Below are 16,121 nucleotides of genomic sequence, written 5' to 3'. Positions count from 1 at the left end.
TGCAAGATGTTTTGTGCATAATTTTCTCATTAGCTCTGTGCAGTCTGCTGTACATAGCTTCTGCCATTTCAAGACAGAGGAAATGTGACCTAATTAAATTTAGTATTATGGGGCTGGGGAAAGTATTTATCCACTTTCCTATGCTGACTAATACGCAGGAGGGCTCTAGGGGACTGTTACTGGCATCAGTAGCCTGATCTCATGCAGACTTAGCCACTGAAAACAATGATCTTGGGCATGCCTAACAGTGTAGTCATATGCATGTAAACTTGTGAGTAAACCACAGTAAGCTCAGTTGGGCTTATTTGCAGGTAGCAGTCAGTTTACAAAACTTCCAACTGACCAGTAAACCAGTCAAACAATCTTAGGTTTCAGGATACAGTACGCAGAATACAGTTCAGATGCAAGATATGTGCTCTTGCTACACTGCAGTGAGTCTTTGAGCTTGTGTAAACTTTTTCCCTAGTACCAACAGCTGCGGCTAAAAGGTATGCATCCCCCCTGCTGTCACCTGCTAGAAAAGTGTTGAATTTACTAGCAAAGGGAATATGTGCTCCCAACTATTTTGAGATTGGTCCTTAAGCAGGGATCATTGGATCAATCTTCTTTTAGTCTGACAGTTTCTTCATGTGTTCACAAGTCTGTTCTGTCTAGTCTCTGTATTAATCTGCATTTTTAAAACATCAGCACGAACATTTGTATTTGAATATGCATCTTTCATAAAATAGGCATTTGGAAACGTTTCTGATTAAGACCTGCGTCACAACATTTTGGGAAGTACCAGCGACTCTCTGTCTCTCTGTAGGCCACGAGACTCTTAACTTTAGGGTTGTGGGTTTGAGTCCCACGTTGGTCAAAAGATTCCTGCACTGCAGGGTGTTGGACTAATGTCCCTGGTGCTACAATTCCTTGATTCTAAGTGCATTCAGAGCTGTACATTAGATCAGGTGGTGAGGATAAGTCAGTTGGTATTGGCATTTGTAAAGAATGAGTTTTTCAACCACTCCTGTTCTGAAGAGGTTGGGAAGCTTGATGCCATGCCTGTGATACACAGCCCTTGCGCCTCAGGAGGCAGATATGTCTGTTTTCTAGAGTTTAATTAGAAGTTCTTGCCGTTGTTCTTTCATCTTAACAGTGCTCCAGCATCTGAGAACACGTCTTCTAATCTGTTTCCTGTATTGCTTTGATGAACGCCACCATATCATTTCAGATCATAATGAAATCTTATTTACCAGGTTTTTCTTTTTAAAAAATCAAACCCCAAAATGGCTGTAACAGGAGGAGAAATATTGCTGCACCCAACACCTATCAAGATCTGTTTTCTCTGAAAATTTCTAGGTGGTAAGTGTAGCACTTAGTGATGAGAACAGGGCTGTGACCTGTACAGCCCAGTGCTTTGCTTGTTTACTTGATGAACCCCAGTTAATGGAACAGGAACGGTAAGCTAGCAGCCTAATGAGCTCGTGTGCCGAGACTTCTGTATTCCTCAGCTCCATGCCAGGTTTTCATCCTATCCTTGTTCCCCTGCCTTTTAAATGAGGGTTTTGATCTGCAGACATTAGGGTGTGTTTGTGTGTGTGCCACTAGATTCCATGCAGTGAAAAGCGCTATCTGCTGATTTTGACAGATGGAAGTTCTGTTAAAGGCACAAGAACAGATTACGCTGTCTCCACCCCTCACCCTGTGCCCCATTCATCATTGGCAGATCCGATGACTGGCCTGCTTGAAAATTGAGAAGATATGCGTTTTGTGAGCCATTTGAAATTGGATGGTCAAACTTACTGCTCTGACCATGATGCCATGTACAGCCCATAAAGATACCTTAACACTTAAAAGCTTATCATAGTATCCAACTGTCCCTCTAAATGGGGTATATTTGTTTGGAATGGCTTTGTGTGATAATAGTGCTGAGAGGAATAAATTCCTTATTGCTGTTGGTAGTGATATCATAGAAGTCATATTGTAGAGTTGGAAGGGACCACGAGGATCATTTAGTTCAACCCTCTGCAATGCAGGAATATGCAATTTGTCCCATACAGGGATCGAACCTGCAACCTTGACATTATCAGCATCACACTCTAACCAACTGAGCTGTTAATTTCACTGTTTGTTTAAAAAAACCCTCCTAAGTAGAAGTTGTGCTATTCACAATGTTATATGTTCTAATAGGAAAAACAGATGAACTGTTAAAAAACAACCACCTTCTACCAGAGGTGGTTGTTTTTGCAATAAATGGCTTCTGTTACTAAACCTTTCCAGGTGGTGATGAGTTGAGCAGCCACCCCGTATCTTCTTAAAACTTTTTACTAGATTTCCCCTAAGTGGCCAGAAATTTATTTATCCATCACAATCCACTCTCAGTATCAAATCAGCTCATTTCATAATTCAGCTGCAATCCTAGGTAGACTTACTTGGGAGTAAGTCCAGTTGAATTTTGTGGGGCTTGCTTCTAAGTAGACATGCATCAGATATGTTAACATGTAAATTTATGAACATTTTGGTTTTTCTACATGCCTCCTGAAACTAGTTTCAGTGCTGAAAGAGTCAAAGTGAAACCAGGATGATAAAACAGAAATTCATGTTAGGTTTCTGTATTTTTAGCTGTGGGGACAATTTTGCTGCTGCTTTCTTAGACTATAATTTCTTTTGCTGACCCTATAGTGTGTGTTTCTCTCTCTCCAAATAGAAAATACGTTCTCTTATCTGCATTTCTTTTAGACTAGGTTTAAACTCCGTATCTAATATTAAATAATTTTGAGTGAAAAATTTAGTGATAAGGCTATATCAGAGTTTCCTAGCTGTCAAGGTTTTGTTAAAACCATTCTTTAATACAGGCTTCTAAGTGCTTGGAATATTGCATTTCCCCCTAAATTCACAAGGCTATTTCTAATATAAGCCATCCATATTGCAGGGACATCTCCAGGAGGTAACATCCATCCAAAACATTTCTTGATATCTTCTCTCTCTCTCTCTCTCTCTCTCTCTCTCTCTCTCTCTCTCTCTCTCTCCTACTCCATTTGACAAAGTCCCATGGCTCCCAGAATTGCAGCAAATGAATGACCAGAGATTTGCAGTTTGTTAATCTTGGCACTTGATATGAATCTGCAGGTGACTTTAAATAAAAATGTTTCGCTTTTCCTCTAGCTCAATGAAGTTATGTTCGTTACATATCTTTAGACACCAGTTAAAAACATCTCCTTGGCTAATTAAACAACCCATGGCCTTTTCAACTGGGGGGGCAGTATTGTTGTTGTTTGTTACTATATTATGTATTTTTGTGTTTTTATATTGTAAACTGCCCCGTGATCCTCGGATGAAGGGCAGTATAGAAATTTAATAAATAACATAAAAATAAAAAGTAGATATCTGACAGGAATTTCCAGATTGAGGTCAGATCAGCCACCTTCAGCAAAGAGGTGATAGCATCAAAGAAACACCCAACATCTTAGACTTCTAGTCTCCAAGATGAAGTATTCTAGAATTAGCATGGCCAGGCATTAGGGGCTTGCTTCCCACAGAATCCCATAAAAGAGCATTTGTACACATCAAACCCACACTGATTCTGATGCAGTGCTCATGAAGATCTGCTTTCCATGTGTGCAAGTTGATACTGGAGGCTGCTGCGTATAGGTAGGCTAACTAACAGATGCAGATCTGCAGGGATATAGATGCAGAGGAGTTCATATCTACATCCAACTGTGACAGCAGAATCCTTCTACCAGATGGCTCACTCCTCTTCCAGTGTGCTGTGCTCCTATGCTTCTGACAAATGCTGCCGGCATGAGTGGTTTTATGGCATATAGTGCTACCCTCTCCCAGTGCCTTTTGAAGTTACATTTACTAAGTGGGATGAGCCAGCTGAGAGCAAGAAGAAAAGATCAAGTCACAACAGCTTGTTTAGGCTGAATCGCCCTCCCTCCCCAACCCCGACAGGGCCAGCTACCACCAAGTGTCTTGTGGAAAGGACCCTAGGACAGCAAGAAGGGCAGGTGAGTGAATAATATGACTTCTTCTTAGAGTAGTGTTTCTCAAACTTGGGTTGAGACTACAACTGTTGCGACTACAACTCCCATTACCCCTCACCCCTGGACCTACTAGCTATGGATTTGTCATCCAACAACAGCTGGAGACCCAAGTTTGAGGAACACTGTCTTAGAGGGTTATCTACTGCCATCTGCCCTGCCCTGTGGGAAGGATCCTGAGGACTCCTTGTGCTTGATACTGCTTATTGTGGTGGTGCATCTAGATGGGGGGATGCGGGTGGTGCTGTGGGTTAAACCACAGAGCCTAGGGCTTGCTGATCTGAAGGTTGGCGGTTTGATTCCCCGCGACGGGGTGAGCTCCTGTTGTTCAGTCCCTGCTCCTGCCAACCTAGCAGTTTGAAAGCATGTCAAAGTGTAAGTAGATAAATAGGTACTGCTCCGGTGGGAAGGTAAACGGCGTTTCCGTGTGCCCCTCTGGTTTGCCAGAAGCAGCTTGGTCAGGCTGGCCACATGACCCGGAAGCTGTCTGCGGACAAACGCTGGCTCCCTTGGCCTATAGAGCGAGATGAGCGCGCAACCCCAGAGTCAGTCACGACTGGACCTAATGGTCAGGGGTCCCTTTACCTTTACCTTATCTAGATGTGATCTAAATAACCATTAGAAAGGTGTTTCTGTTGATGTTTTAGCATTTATCTTTTAAATGAACAGTTTAAAACCACTTTTATTTTGGCTTTTAAATGCTAAATTCTGTATTCAATATGTCACTTCGAGACATTTATTAAAAAGTGTTGGATTAAAATAATAATAATAATAATAATATTACAGCAACATCTGAAGGCTGAAGAACACAGAAATATAGGAAACTGCCTTACATGGAGTCAGGCCCATTTAGCCCAGGATTGCCCATACTGGCTGGTAGTGGCTGTCCCAAAATTTTGGGCAAGGATTGAACCTGGGACTTGCTGCATGCAAAGCAGATTCTCTGCCACTGAGCTGTGGCTCTTCCCCATTTTGGTTCTATGCTTTAATATTTGGTGAGATGTTTTGTAAAAAGCAATGGATAAATGTTAATGATCAAATGGCAAAACAGCTGAAGGTGTTACTATTACAAATGTGGTTTGTGATCAAGAATCCCGAATTTCGCCTAATGAGGATGTGGAAGGAAAAGGAAGGTGTCAGGAAGCTGCTGCCACAGGGCTCTAATCTTGCATCATGACTAACTCACATCATGGTCCATTTGATGCCTGTTACAGTGAGGCATTGGCCAAGAGTTCCTGCCTCCTCCAGGAATTTTCTGTGTGTCTCCCTATGGACACTTGCCTCTCACTTTGATGAATATTGTCTTTAGGGAATGTTTAAAATACACGGAAGAGTATGAACCCTAAGGATGTTTACTTGGAAGGGGATTCCACAGCAATAAATGGGACTGACTTTCCAGTAAATGTGCTCAGGACTGAAATCAGACTATCTGAAGGTGGCAGAATCTTTCCTTCTGGTTTCATTTTGTATCAACTTCCTATTTGTATCTTGGCTTAGTTTGGGCCGAGCTACTTAAAGTAAAACTTGGTGGATGTCAATGAAATGTGATGGGCCCTTTGTATGCTAGTGCCCAATTATGTGTACGGCTGACAGTGTGTTTTGCTGAGTTTATCATTCCGTTGAGATCAGTGAGAATTAGTTCAGTCTGATGGAGAATGCTTTAAGATGGATAAGGCAATAGATTTAGCTATTGCCACGGACTGATGTACGCTCGCTTGATTCAGTGCTGTTGTTTTGTGTCATGCTGGTCCTCTTCCGTATCAAACGAAGCATTGTTGCATAATGTTTTAATCATTGCCTTTTGTATAACTGCTGATGACGCAGAGGTGTGGCTCCTATTGGTTTTATGAGGCTATTCATTTGCACTTTTGTGCTGCTTTTCTGATCTAAATGAGCAGCCAAGATGACATCCGTATAATTAAATAATGAAACAACAAATAAAATACTGTAGCCCATACTGCTATTAATAAAACACACTTGCCCATAGCACAATGAAACAAACATAAACCACCTGCAGCAAAACAAACCACTATATTAGCAGTAGTAATAATGAATGAAGCTGTATCAGAAGCCCAAGATCTCAGATAATACTTGCTCCCCAGTATTGGTCAGAAAGAAAGAAAGAAAGAAAGAAAGAAAGAAAGAAAGAAAGAGTGTCAAGGATTTTCTACACAGTTCCTCCCAAGTAAGTACATGATAGAGCAGCAGTAGTGAGCTCTGCCTATGACTGGCATGTCTTGTTTTAGTAATAGAGCTCACACATCTTTTAACAGGTACCCAAGAGGACATTCAACAGGTGAAGCCATTTGTAGCATGGGAATGCTTCACCTGTTGAATTTTTCCAACTGTTAATAAATCCTGTTGTTGTTTTTCCAACAATGACACTTTGGTCTGCAACCTTTCCTGGCCCTTGTCGCTTCTAACCTGAGCCTTTTCACATTCTTATTGTTGGTTGTTTGACTGTGTCTCATCCAGGTCACAGAATGCAGAGCTTATCTTGGCTGGCTGTGCCAGCATTCTTCTTGTCTTGAAGTCCAGCCAGTCTTAACCTTCTTCTCCTCTTGGCTGCCAGCTGGCACTCTGCCTATAGTGACAAGTGAGGGGAGGAGCTGTGGACAGGGGTGTCCTACTTCTGTCCTGTCTTGCTTGCAGTTCTTGTGTGCTGCCACAGTTCTTGTTCTGATTCCTTGAGAGGCAGAAGTTTTGCTCTTTGGCAGGACCCAAAGGTAAGGGACCAGCATTAGCAGGTTTTATCAGAGTGTGTTAGGAACAAAAGGTGTTTTGGTTTATGGGATTTTTGTGTGTGCTTTTAATCTGAATCTCTTTTGAATGGCTCAACCCTTTAGCTAATATGCAGCATTATCAGGAATGATAAATTACCAAGAACTTTCTTGCACCTGACTTTTCTTTTCCTTTTAAGAATAAAATAAAAATAAAGCAGTAGTTTAGGCTGCCGTCATAACCACATTCTCAGAAATAAGTCTCATTTAATTAAATGAGGCTTACTCCCAGGTAAGTGGGGTTAGCAATTCAGCTGTAACCATTGTAAATGTGTTACATTTTAAGAAAAGAATTCAGTTTTTGCATATGACTTTTGGTACTAAACCAGTCTTTTGAAGTTTATGGAAGAGTACACACTTTTCAAAGAGAACCAGTGCAGCTTTAGAGAAGACAGTGATAGTGTTCTAATAATACCACAGAGTTTTTAATTATCATCTCATAATAATCGTAAATTTAATATCCAATAACTATTTTGGCTGTCTTAAGTGCGCTTTCTAGAGAGCAAACTCCACTGAAAAAAGGGGATTTACTTAAGGGTATGTATGCTTTAACTCTGGACTGTTAATTCTTGTAGTTTGTACTACTGCTGCTCCACTCAGCTCACTTGGGCTAACAAGTTTTGGAAGAGATTGGAAAAATAAAATGTAAAATTATAAAAGCAAATTCAGAACAAGCAGATCAGGACATCTTGGCAGAAAATTAGAAGAATAGATTTCTCTAGACTTGCATATGCAGTTGCTTCTCCAAATGTATTTTCCAGTCATGTTTTTAATAAGGCTCATGTTTACATACCATGCACCTTATGAGATTCCATCATATTTTCATTAGGAAATACGTTAATGTGTTCAGATAGAAGCAATGTTTAAATTCACTGGCTGATGCATTCTTACTAATCAAATGGCAAATGTTTATTTGAATATCATAGCTGTGGTAATACAAAAGCACTAGAAAATAGGATTCAATCAGATTGCGTGTGAGAATAGAATAGCATTTCTTTTTCTCCCTACAACCAGATTTTAAACATATCTGAAATGCTTTTCAGCCTTACCAAGACATGTCTGGAATATAAACTAAGCAAAGGATGTAACAAGCCAGCTTAAAATTTAAAATAACTTTTAGATTTCCAGTGTCCCTGCTACATATAGATCACCCTTCCTATTTATAGCGTGCATATATGAAGTAGAAAGAGCTGTGTATAGTCCTTCAAAAGTTGCAATTTGTGGACACGTTTGTGGATTGCCTAGAGTTGCTGCATGTTTCTTATTTTACATGCCATTTCAAAATATCGTGCAGCAACAGACGTTGACTTATTTTGGGCTATGGCAACATGCTAGAACATCTAGTGAAACTTAGTGACAGGTTTGGGACAAAGCAAAATAAATTTCTTCATGTAGCAATTTCCTTAGGAGATTCGGTGCCACAGTTTCTGGTGCTGGTTACTAGTTCAGGGCTACTTTTCATCATGAACCTCCTTGCGGCAAGCTGTCCTTTGTGTCCCAGTTTGCCACTCAGATTGACCCACGTAGCACCGTTTGTTTGCATCCCAGTGCAATCTCTAACCAGGAATGTTTTGTAACTCTGGTCTGGATGAGGATAAGCACAGTCAATTCAGAGAAAGGGGAGGTGCTATTAGCTGCTGATTCAGGTGGAAGTGGCCAACTTACTTTGGTTTTATGCCGCTTGAAGAGCCAATTGCATAGTTTGAAAACCATTGTCTGTCCAAGTGATGCCTACGGTTAGGAGTACCCTTTTCCAGCTTAATCCAGTGCACCAGCAACTGCAAGCTTGTCTTGAAAAGTAGATCTGCTCTTAGTGACTTGTGCACTGGTAATATCCAGGCTGGATAGCCAAAATTCTCTGTGGGTTGTACTTTTAAAGATCGTTTAGCAACAGTTTCAAAATGCACTCACCAGAAATAATAATAATAATAATAATAATAATAATAATAATAATAATAATAATAATAATAATAATAATTATTATTATTATTATTATTATTATTATTATTATTATTATTATTATTTATTATACCCCGCCCATCTGGCTGAGTTTCCCCAGCCACTCTGGGCGGCTCCCAATTGAGTGTTAAAAACAATACAGCGTTAAATATTAAAAACTTCCCTAAACAGGGCTGCCTTCGGATGTCTTTTAAAAATAAGATAGCTGCTTATTTCCTTGACATCTGATGGGAGGGCATTCCACAGGACGGGCGCCACTACCAAGAAGGCTCTCTGTCTGGTTCCCTGTAACCTCTCTTCTTGGATAGAGGGAACCGCCAGAAGGCCCTCGGCGCTGGATCTCAGTGTCTGGGCTGAATGATGGGGGTGGAGAGACTCCTTCAGGTATACAGGACCGAGGCCATTTAGGGCTTTAAAGGTCATCACCAACACTTTGAATTGTGCTCGGAAACATACTGGGAGCCAATGCAGATCTCTCAGGACCTATGTTATGTGCCCCGGTGCCACTCCCAGTCATCAGTCTAGCTGCCGCATTCTGGATTAATTGCAGTTTCCGGGTCACCTTCAAAGGTAGCCCCACGTAGAGCGCATTGCAGTAGTCCAAGCAGGAGATAACCAGAACATGCACCACTCTGGCCAGACAGTCAACAGGATTAACCTGTGCCTCCATGGACAGCTGTGAGTCCAAAATGACTCCCAGGCTGTGCACCTGGTCTGTCAGGGGCATAGTTACCCCATTCAGGACCAGGGAGTCTCCCACACCCACCCACACCTTGTCCCCCCAAAACAGTACTTCTGTCTTGTCAGGATTCAACCTCAATCTGTTAGCTGCCATCCATCCTCCAACCACCTCCAGGCACTCACACAGGACATTCACCGCCTTCACTGGTTCTGATTTAAAGGAGAGGTAGAGCTGGGTATCATCTGCATACTGATGAACACCCAGCCCAAACCCCCTGATGATCTCTCCCAGCGGCTTCATATAGATATTAAAAAGTATGGGGGAGAGGACGGAACCCTGAGGCACCCCACAAGTGAGAGCCCAGGGGTCTGAACACTCATCCCGTAACACCACTTTCTGGACATGGCCCAGGAGAAAGGAGCGGAACCACCGTATAACAGTGACCCCAGCTCCCAGCCCCTCTAGATGGTCCAGAAGGATGTTATGGTCGATGGTGTCAAAGGCCACTGAGAGATCCAGCAGAACTAGGAAACAGCTCTCACCTTTGTCCCTAGCCTGCTGGAGATCATCGACCAGCGTGACCAAGGCAGTTTCAGTCCCATGGTGAGGCCTGAATCCCGATTGGAAGGGATCCAAATGGTCAGCATCCTCCGCGCGTGCTTGGAGTCGTTCAGCAACCACCCGCTCAATCACCTTGCCCCAGAATGGAAGATTTGAGACTGGGCGATAGTTGGCTATATTGGCTGGGTCTAAAGATGTGAGGTGTCCAAATACTTAGAGAACAGTCAACCAAACAGCTTCCAAAATAGGTAGTAGGTCTTCAGTGTCTGAAAATCAGTGAGCATATATGTGCTTTATAAATATACAAGTTCCAAGTATACTTGGGTGCACATAAATGCTTTTGTATAGAACATGCTAATAATGAAAATATTAAAGTTGCTTCTTTCTGCTGGATACAATAAAGTCAAAACACACACTCATATGTTTAGGAAATGAACATGTTGTCTTGAGTCGGGACCTTATCAGTGGAACCCATATCAAAGATTTCACTAATCACAAACCTAGTTAAAGATTTACTTTATTTGAAAGGGCAGGAAGGAGCAGCAGCATAGATTCCATGCCGATTCTTTCTCTGTTGCCTGTTATAAATGGGTGGGAAGGAACTTCATGATATTTTTAAAACCCAGAGAGTTTGATTGATCTTTCTTGGATTGATACTTTTGAAAACCTCCTCCAAAATATCTAAAATATTTCAGGCACTTGCCTTTTTGTGTGGAATGGCAATCCACAAATAGAAATCTAAACACTTTAATTTATACCAGGTTTGTAAACGGGCACTTGCCCAGGGCAAGTAAGAATCACCTGCAGGTGGCTAGGAAGCAGAATCTATTTAATGTTAGAAATAACAAAATTAATGAAGTTTCAATACATATCCAGCTGACAAAGTCCAGAAGCCACTAAAGCTAGGTATGGAGGAAAAATGCTTCTGGAACTGTTCCTTGGCCAGCCATATTTGAACCATTATTTGTAAGGCTGTTATAGATTTACCATTCCTACAGTGTTATTCATCATCTGTGTTTCAGGATGGTTTGCTGGCTTCAATGTCAGCAGTTTCAGGAAACCTGTGTGTGTTAGAGCTGAACGAGAATTGGATGCTTTGGAAGTTCAGGTATTTTATATCCTTGGGCAGCCATTAGAAGTATAACCCAGAGCCCATCTATGAGAATGCCCAAAGGGCTTCTGCATTCCTGATGGGACTTTTGACCTCTTCCTTGCTCCCTGCTTTTAATAGCATTGCCTGTTCCTATGTTTCAACAAGTTTTTTGAAACTTTTCCAATTTCGGAAAATGGTTTGCCATTTGAGGCTACACTTCAAAACATACTTCATGGGTGAAGCCAGTGACTCTTTAGATGGTGGCTTTAGAGCTACATATGTTCTCGCAATTGGCTGCCTCTGGGCTTCCAAGCAAACACAAAAGATCAAACGCAGTCAGTTTCTTTGCTATGAATGCAGGTGATATTGAATATTAGTTAGCACCGTCTGCCTGCGTGCTGAAGCATAGGAACCAAAAAGAGTACAGTAAATTGTTAACGAGAGGAGGGAGAAAGAGGTTCAACATCAAGATTAAAAGTAATTGTTCATGTGATACAGAAAAATGTGTAGCATTTCTTATTTTCCTGCTGCAGCAGCCTCGGGGAAATTCCTAGTCTCTGTGGCAAAATTCGTGAGGCTCTGTGAAATTTGATTTGGTACCTCAACGGATCTTAAAGGTCTTTTTCATCTTATTAGCACCCCTGTGCATTCCTGCCTTCGAGCTAGCTGCATTAAACCTGATAGGATTTTCTTCTAAGTTAACATATATAGGAATGGGCAATGTTTATGTTCGTTTATTTGGACCTTACCAAGGACGGCAAGAAGTCTTCTATCTTTATAGTAAGCCTCAGTCCCTGCCTATACTGCTTTCTGAATAAACTGTTGTTACTTGTCCTAACATGGCAAAGGGAATAAGCAAGGACAGCTAAAATATGAAAAAGTTATCATCTCTGCTTTTTGCTGGGGAAGAGAAAGGGAAGCATAATTTGGAAAGATAATGCTAAAACTTGCCTTTCCCCAAAGCTCCTTGTTTGAAATAGTGCAGATAAAATTTTCTGTTTGGCTTTATTCATATTTGTAACCTAAACAGAAGACTGTTTACCACTATCTGGGAGAAATGGCTAAAAGGAGCTTGTGTGTGTGTGTGTGCGTGCGCGCTTGGTAGCTTGTTGCATTTGCTCATGAGTAGGTATTGTTTCACATTGCTCCAACCTCTGAGTGGTGTGAGATTCCAGGTGCCTTTGACCAAGGTTCATGTTTGCTTTTGGAATTGAGGCACAGTGGGAGACTGTGGTGTCTTTAAGATATATAGTTTATTTCCACATATACAGTATACAACCTGAGCCTACGATGGAGGGGTTCACAGCATCAACAACCCCCCAAAAGTCTTGTTTCCCCCATAGTCTCAGCCTTGGATTCAAACAGATACTATTGCTCTGTCTCCCTGTCTACTCACAGCTTGCTGTTTTACATCTGGCCCATATCACAGCAACTGTCTCCCTCAATTCTAGCTTTGTCTGTTCAGGGAGGGGAGGTTCCCATTTGTCATGTCATACCAAGCACCGTAATCCCCCAACCCCTCACCAGGAAGCTAGCTTGGCTATATCAGGAATTAGAAAGCTTGGGTAGCTTTTAACACTTGCTGGATCCAGCGATTAGAGGGGTCTGGCATACAGCTTAACATCCCAAACTCATAATAGTATTATAGTATGTCAGCTCCTTAGCGACAGAGACCTATCAACCCATTCTTCTTTGGCGATCACTTGTAGCCAAGTAAGATTGTCTTCCATGAACATGTGGATCCAGAATTGGCCTCCACAGTCACTTACAGAGTCACTGTCCTTCCACAGTAGGGACTTAGGTTTCTGGGTGTGAGTTGATCATGGTGAGGGTTTGCCAAACATGCCTTCCTCTTAGCACGTTTTCCCCATTCGTCCTGAGTTCAAGTGTCTTCAAAGTCCATGACACCTTTGGTAAAGGCTGTTCTCCAATTGTTGATGTTTATACTACATTTTTAAAGGTTTGCCTTGAGAGAGTCTTTGAACCTCTTTTGGAGTTTGGAATAGAGTAGTTGCTTTGGAAGACGATAATCAGGCATTTGAACAACCAGACCAGTCCGATGAAGTTGATGTTGAAGAATCATTGCTTCGACACCGGTGATCTTTGCTTCTTCCTTTACACTGGCATTTGTTTGCCTGTCTTCTCGTGTGATATGTAATTTTTTTCAGAGACACTGTTGATGGAATCTTTTGAGGAGTTCGCATTTATAAGTAGTCCATGTTTCACAAGTGTACAGTAAGGTTGGTAGTACAACAGCTTTGTAAACAAGCATTTTGGTTTCCCTGTGAATGTCCCCATCCTCAAACAGTCTGCACTTCAGTTGGGAGAAAGCTGCACTCGCTGAGCTCAGGCAATACTGGATTTCGGCATCAATGTCTGCCCTTGTGGAAAGATAACCAGAAATAAACCAGTAACGTATAATATATGATGATGCTTTTTGCATAATAATGAAAAAGGTAGTCAAACCACTAACAGGACCTGAAATTTTGTACATGTTTTTCAAAACACCCAACCCAGGAAGTGGAGCTATTTATAGTTGGGTGGTAGTGAGGAAGAACTTTCACTCTCTCACCTAGTTCCTCAGGACTTAGATGAATTCTCAAGAAATGGCTTTCCTTGCAGTCAGGATCATCCTTGCACTGTACGGTTGCAACAGGTCTGGAGGCTTTCTTACAGGCTTCTGTACTGCAGCATGATCCTAATTTGCTCACAGGCCAGCCCCTTTTATCAGACTGGAGTCAGCACAAAATCGGGTGCTGGTGAAAGGAGAAGAAGGAATTCAAACAAAGAAAGCTAGGCAACACCTACCACAGATATTTATTCCTGCACAATACTGGTACCTTTTAAAGTTGCATAAGGCATAAGCAGTCCTGTGAGAAGCATCTTTTCTTTCTCCCCTTCTGCTCTGGGTACTCATGCAAAAACTCATGCATGGGTTCACATGCCCTCCATGCACTGGCTGCACAGCCCACTGAATCCTTGTGGGCAGTGCAAAAGCTTGTGCGGTTTGAATGTACTAAATTGTACAGAGAATACTGTGCAAACCCTCATCCCATGGTTTTTGTATCATCTCTGGTGTCTGGTTGGACAACATGAGCGAATGGATTGGAAAGCTGGTCTGTTACAATTTAATTACTTCTGGTTCTTTTGCTTTAGCTGTGTCCTCCTCCTTTTCCTCCTCTTGCTGTGATGGTCAAGGTTGCTGCTGTGGCTGCCTCTGTGACTAACAGCCTTTAGGCTCCACTGCTTTCATTAGTGCTGTTGTGGTTGCAGGAAGCCGGAGTGAGGGAACATTTGAAAAGAGCAGTGATGGAAATCCTAAAATGTGTGTGTATTTTAAAGAATGCTGATTTATTTTTCTTTTGTCCCCTCCTCTCCTTTTTTTGCAGCAAACAGTTACATGCATACTGCTCTGTGTTTTGTTTCTATACTGTAAATTTCTGATAGCTGGAATCCCCAGCAGATTCCCGAAAACCCTATTCAGGATTTCCAACCCCTAGTATAATAATATATTGCAGGGCATGTGGAAATGGCATGGCCAGCAAATGACTAAGAGCTGCCTTGGTAGACAGAGCAGCATTCAGAAGGAAACCTGGGAACTTGGGATGAGAGAAACCCCATATTGTGAAGGGGAAATGCTGGTTTGCACAGAGGGTTTGCACAGTCATCTGCGTGTGGGAAACACAGCTTTGTGGGACTTGGTCTGTGGTAGGTGCTTGAGAGTGGATCCGAAGTATTCTGCAAATGCATCCAAGCTAAGCATAAACTAAACCCAGTGGATTTCAGTGAAGAAGAAGAAGAGTTTGGATTTGATATCCCGCCTTTCACTCCCTTTAAGGAGTCTCAAAGCGGCTAACATTCTCCTTTCCCTTCCTCCCCCACAACAAACACTCTGTGAGGTGAGTGGGGCTGAGAGACTTCAAGGAAGTGTGACTGGCCCAAGGTCACCCAGCAGCTGCATGTGGAGGAGTGGAGACGCGAACCCGGTTCCCCAGATTAGGAGTCTACCGCTCTTAACCACTACACCGCACTGGCTCTCCAGTGGCTGGTGTGTCATCTCTGTGGTCTGAAAAAGGGTTTTTCTTTTTCTTTTATTGCTATCATTATTGAACTTTGTGAGTGCCCATAAGCAAGCACCTGTCAGCTAGCTTCTATCTGGTGCAAGCTTCAATCCAGTGGCATTTTTACACATGCACCCACAAATGGTACAAGGGTGTGCATCTTTAGTACCACTAGCTGGAGTGAAGAAGGCAGCATTATGTTCCTAAAATTAGGAATGTAGGAAATTGCTGTATACTGAGTCAGAGCAGTGGTCCATCTGTGACTGGCAGCCTCTCCAGGGTTTCAGAGGGCATTCCAAGTCCTGCCTGGAGATGTCACTGGGAATGAAACCTGGGACCTTCTGCATGCAAACAGAATTGGAAGAGCCCGCAAGAGTCATCTAGTCCAGCCCCCTGCAATGCAGGAATCTTTTGCCCAACATGGGTCTCGAACCCGTGATCTTGAGATTAAGAGTCTTGTTGTAAACGTAACTTAAATGTGAAATGATGACCCATCTTATTTCACGTGTTCAGCCTAGAGAAGCTGATCAGAAGCAGACAATTTTTAGCATGCCTGGGTGGGAGCCAAAGGTTGCTCGTGCACGAGAGAGGCTGTTCATGCAGCCAATCTCTCTCAATTCCTTCTCGACTTCTTTACTCTCCCAAAGGATCTTTGGGGGATCGTGTGACCCTCAAAACAGCTTTGGTTACATTGCAGGGACTGCAGCGTCAGGAGGAGAGAGATCTCTCCAAACTGGGCAGACATCTCTTGTGAAACTGAAATATACTGGGAGTTGAGAGTGGATTTCATGCTCTTTATTCAGCTCATAGTGGTGAGGAGGAATGGAAGTTCCCCCAGAATGTCTGCTTTATATACATTATTTAGGCCAATCAGGTTGCGGATTCACTTCCACCTGGAGCTGGATTGGGTGGCTCCTGTGGACCAATCAGACTGCTGCATCCTGGATCCTATTGTTCTAGGAC

The 16,121-nt window shown here is 42.3% G+C and overlaps 1 protein-coding gene across 7 annotated transcripts in view; it reads left to right on the top strand.

The window, feature by feature from the left end:
- Positions 1-16,121, top strand: part of PRR5L (proline rich 5 like) — a 69,153-nt gene that overhangs the window by 5,477 nt on the left and 47,555 nt on the right. Inside the window, exon 1 of one of the 7 annotated variants that reach the window (XM_081165991.1) lies at positions 6,677-6,748. The exons of 4 other annotated variants lie outside the window; for them this stretch is intronic. The gene's annotated coding sequence lies outside the window, so the exon portion shown is untranslated. Of the gene's footprint in view, positions 1-6,676; positions 6,749-11,028; positions 11,113-15,945; positions 15,971-16,121 lie in introns of those variants that run through there. 2 more of the 7 variants (XM_081165992.1, XM_081165993.1) reach the window with 2 other exon arrangements.

This window comes from Podarcis bocagei (assembly GCF_964188305.1).
Source record: "Podarcis bocagei genome assembly, chromosome: 1".
In the NCBI taxonomy this organism is placed as follows: Eukaryota; Metazoa; Chordata; class Lepidosauria; order Squamata; family Lacertidae; genus Podarcis; species Podarcis bocagei.
The sequence above is the reverse complement of the archived record's forward strand: the minus strand, read 5'-3'. Positions and strand labels throughout refer to the sequence as shown.